Here is a 5,526-nt window from a genome sequence, read left to right as displayed (position 1 = left end):
GTCTCCTCAGTCTCTGAACATTTTCAATGAGTTTCTCTGAATAATTACAACAAAGATGGTTGTCATGCAACCCATCAGTATGAGCTGTGTCTTCACTCTTACTCTGCTGAAACCCATGTAACCCAATACATTTTGTAATCTGTGTCTGTTTTTATTTCTGTATATCCCGTCCCGATATAAACAATTTTAACAACCTGTATAACCTGTGATTAAACAGTCTATATATAAAATATAATGATGTACATCACATTTAAAATTGTCCTATTCCGTTCATACTGTCGTTCAGCATTCCATGTACCAAAGGTTGTCTGTTATCTTGCTCTGCACTGCATTTAATTCCATTTGTCAGAAACCGTGATGGCTGAATACGAGTGACTGGGAGATATTGCTGCACTCCCCTCAGGTCTCCTCAGCCACTGGCCGCAGCCTTTTCTTTCTCATAGCCATTATCATATTCATTCCATCCCTTACTCATTAATTCATGACTTTTAATAAACAAGGGTATTGCACATTGTTATGGATCAGGGCCGACCACTCAAAACATTCTTAAGCACGTAGCCCATTCCGTAATGTTGCCATTTGTTGAAGGTAAGTGTATAGTGGATATTCCCAGAGTGAATTATTTGTTCGACTGCCGACTTTTAAACAAACAGAATGTATTTATGAAAATGAGGAATGAAACACAACGAGCTGAAAACTCCATACCTGAATAATTCATCCTATCCAAAACTGAAAGGCTACCTCGAATTAAGGATGCTGATCCAAATCACTTGCAACAATCCCAATAAACAAACCCATAAGCACAAAGAGTAAAAATTACACAAAAAAGCTGATAATTTACGAAGTCAGAGGACTGAAGGAGGGGGAGAGCGTCCAATTTCAACAATAAATCTGACTCAACTAATCCTCGAACTGAACTGACCTGTGCAGCTGGAGAGCTGGCTACATCCCCTCGATTACACCAGTTTATTTGAAAGGCTTGAAAGCCTTCTGGCTGAGGCATTATCTGTTATATCAAAAAAAACAAAGGACCCCAATGAAATATTCAAAATTGAGACACGTTGGAACATTGGGTCGTTTAGAACCTCTCTGAAAAAATTCAAGGACAACATAACCTTGTAAAGGTACCACCTGTGTGACAACTCTCCCAATATAAAATTGAATCTTCAACATCCAAGATGGCTTCCGTTTTCAAAACTCCCAAAAATGGTAGTTCGTACTCTACAATGAGCATGTACATTCGTTTACTATAAACGTGCAAACATTCACAATTTCATCCAGATTGAGTGTGTGGTACTTCCATGATTGAGTGCCTCCATTTGTCACTCAAGTCTCAACAATGCATTGAAACTCATTTTTTCAAGACTTGCCATGTGCACAATTTTCAAATTGAATGGCTGTAGCAACAGGCTCCAGCTACACAGTCCCGCATTTTTGTCCTAACATTTCTCAAAAAGACTTCATTGAGTTATGTTCAGTGTAAATGGTTGTCTCCGATACGTTGCTGTTAATACAAACACTAAAATGTTGTCATACCAACACAAAACTCACAGTCTCTTTCTCAACTGTTGAATATTTCTACTAATGAACATTGAACTTCTTGGAGGAATACCCAGTAGGTCTCTCTGTCTTCTCGTCATCTTCCCGCAAGAGCCCAACACCGAAATTGACATCATTCGCTTTTAAATCCAACTTGAATGGATTTGCATAATCAGGTGTGTCTGATCGTGAGCAGTGGTTAACACATATTTCAAATGCCGTCAAATGCCTTCTGACAGTCCTCTATCCAATGACATCTCTTGCCTTTCTTTAACCATTCAGTGAATGGAGCAGTCACACTGCGAAAATAAGGCACAAACATTCGATAAAATAGACTTAATCCCAGGAACTGCTCCTTTTGTCAACAGGATGCGAAATTCCCTAATTGCCGTCACTTTTAAATCTCATGGCACCGTTTATCTATGTCCAATAGCATGGCCAAGGAAGATGACTTTTGCTTTGGCAAATTCACTTTTCGTTCGGTTTACCACCAAGCCTGCCTTCCGAAGTCGATCGAACAAGTCTGATAGATGCTGTAGTGTTCCTTCAATGAGTCACTAAAAATCACAAGGTCATCAATGTAAACCAAGGGTTGGATAATCCGGCAATTTATTGGTTAGTCCCTGAAATGTGGCCGGCATATTTTTCATACCAAATATAAGTTTCTTGTCCCACATTTTCAACAGAGTTTTCCAACCGTGGAACTGGGTATACTTCAATCTTTTTTACCTGCATTGACGTTACAATAGTCCACACATAACCGTTGTGTGCCATTTGGCTTTGGCAGCATGACTATGGATGATTTCCAGTCACTGTAACACATGTTGATTATGTCATTTTAGAGCTTGCATTCAATCTCTTTCTGTGCCGGTGCCAACTTTAGAGGATTATGCCTGTAAGGATGTTCGTTAATCGTAACAACATCTCCTATAGCTACATCATGCACAATTAGGTGAATACTTCCAAGTTAATATCTGCATAATTCCACATGTGATAGCAATAACTCTTTCTGATCATTTCAATTTTTCTCATGAAAGTAAATAAATAAATCATCCCAATTTTATACAAGTACCTCATTGTTTACTTTCATTTGAGGAATGTCCGATTCAGAATCCTCTGAACTTGGTTCTTCCTTCTGTGCTGTAATCATTACCACCTTGTCCTCTGGCTTTCCTTCCCCATCAAAGTACATTTTGAGCATATTCACATGACATACGCTGTGAGATTTCTTTCTTTTTGGAGTCCCTATCAAGTAGTTATCCTCACTCTATATCCGTTGTATTTGATAAGGTCCACAAACCTTGCTTTTCATGGTTCACATATAACTGAAAGTAACAGTAATACCTTATCGCCAATCGCAAAATTGCATTTTGTTTATTTCCTGTCCGCTTCATGCTTTGTTGCATGCTGCAATACTTTTAAATGCTGTCAAGCCAACTCCGCAGCACAATTAATCGTTTCCTAAAAATTGTGTCCTAAGCCAAATGTGTGGCCTTTGAATTTTGATTTTCTATTTTCTCCTTAATCAATATTAATGGTCTCTCACTTAATGTCCAAAAAATAATTCAAATGGATTGAATTTGCTCAGTTAATTTGGTGCATCCATAATTACAAAAAGCGTAAATGGAATTCCCTTACCCTAATCATCTGGATAATCCTGATCATATGCCCTCAACATGGTCTTTAATGTTTAATGTCACCTTTCTACCGCTCCCTGCAATTTTGGATGATATGCAGACGATTTGAATTGCTTTATTCTTAAGACATCATAGTGAATAAATTAGATGTGAAGATTGAACCGTTACCTCACTGATTCTCTCTTGGTAGTCCGTGTCTAAATTTTAATAAGAGTAATTCCTTTGCAATTCTTTTAGCTTTGATATTGCATCTTGGGATGGCCTCTGGAAATCTAGGCGATACATCCATTATTGTTAACAAATACTGGTGCCCATCTTTTTGTTTTAGGTCGGGGACCGAGCCAATCAACTAAGGCTCTTGTAAAAGGTGCGTCAATTGCAGGAATAGTTAAGAAAGGCGCAGGATTTATTATCGCTTGTGTTTTCTCCAATTACCTGATATGTATGACACGTCTAGCAAAATTCAACTACATTCTGTTGCAGTCCAGGCCAGTAAATATTTCTCTGTCTTTCAGCCTGTGTTTTCCTCTCTCCTAAATGACTTCTAGGTGGTCTCTCATGCGCCATTCACATCACCTCTTTTCTGTAGCCCATTGGCAATACGATTTGATGAAGTTTGCCCAATTATCATCTCCTTGAGTATGTGATAGTCTCGAATTTCCTCATTTGGACATCATTTTTAGGGTAATAACACTCAGGGATACATTCAAAATTCCTAACGTATGTGCTTTTTGATAAAACTGCTTTAACCTTTTATCTTTCTGCTGTAACTCAATTAGTTTAAATGAACTAAAATATTTGCACGATGCCCTGTTTGCTCAATAGTTTTTTTCACAACTATGTGATGGACCAAAGTCTCTGTAAATGTCACTTCAGCTTCCTTATCTTTACATTTTTTATATCTCCTGTTTCAACTGGTGACATTGGGGCTTCGTTACCCACACTCAGTAAACTTCCAGGATAAGAGTCCTGCATTGCTTCCGTTGCCTGCGTCTCCAATGGCTTTTCAACCAGTGTAGGCAGTACTCCTACCGCTGAATCAGCTGTATTTTTGCAAGGATAGATTGTATTCCTGGAGCTGAGGGTTTGCCCAATACTCCAACCACAATTTCACCACATTTTTCTGGACACTCTATCCTCACTTTACATCATTATACGCTTTTTGTCTCAAGGTGAATTCCCTTTAGCAGTACCTTTTCTGGAAATAGTCCTTCTGGAGTATATATCTCTTGATCTTTCAGTATCACGGACTAAGAGGGTCCTGTGTCCCATAATATTGCATCCTCTTTACATGCCCTATGTCTGTAAACTTTCCGTTTGCATTTATATTTTCTAAAAAGATCTGCCACTTCCTCTTTCACAAACCTCTGATCAGCTTTTACACACTGATGCAGCTTTCTAGCTTCCACTATGCTTTCTGTTACAACTCCAACAAAATTTCCAAGCTTATCCTGTTTTCCTGCATCAATATCTGTTTTCTGAACCCACCAACACAGTGATTTCATGTGTCCTAATTTATTGCAATGAAAACGCCGGACCTTTTTAACTTATTTGTTACTTTCCTTTTTAGCCTGTGCGAAGTTCTCCTTATGACCTTCTTCGAGATCTACCCTTCCCTCCCACGTGAGGATTTCTTTTTGCCCCAGTTTCTATCCCTCATGGACTGAAATTGATTCTCGATGCCAAACCATATTTTATGGACCAATTCATAATCATCAGCCACTTAAGCTGCCAGCCTTGCCGTTTTAACTCTCTGTACTTCCAAATGTGTTTGCACTATGTCAGACAGTGAGTCTTTGAACTCCTCCAAAGTAATTGTCGCTTTCAGAGCATTGTAATACTCTTTTCCAGCTATCAAAATTACTTTGATCCTTTCAAACTCAATATATGTTTGATCAAGATCCCTCCTTATATTCGTGAAACGTTGTCTGTCGGATTCTGGCACAAGCTCATATGTACTTTCTTTACCTCCTTGTACACTCCAGGTCCCTCTTCTGATAGTGTTGTGTTGCGAATACTTGCCGAACTCAACCTACAAGTTTTATTTGGATCAAGAAAACCCACATGGTCACTGGCCACTGCAATTGTTTAGCCACTTTTTCAAATGAAATGGAAAAGGTTTCCATATCCTACTCATCAAATTTAGGCAAGGAGTGAATATACTTAAAATGTTTCTCACCAGACTTTTGACTACCATGAGTCGCTCATCCTCACTCTGTTCTTCACTAACCTCACCTTCAAACTTCATCCCCGTCCTCTTAAGCTGACTTTCCATTCTAAGTGTCCATCTCAGAAGCACAAACCATCTCTAATTTTCCTTCTCTCCTGCTAAGGACATTCATTGTTTTTT

Source organism: Chiloscyllium plagiosum, chromosome 5 (assembly GCF_004010195.1).
Source record: "Chiloscyllium plagiosum isolate BGI_BamShark_2017 chromosome 5, ASM401019v2, whole genome shotgun sequence".
NCBI classification, from domain to species: domain Eukaryota; kingdom Metazoa; phylum Chordata; class Chondrichthyes; order Orectolobiformes; family Hemiscylliidae; genus Chiloscyllium; species Chiloscyllium plagiosum.
Note: the sequence above shows the minus strand (reverse complement) of the source record.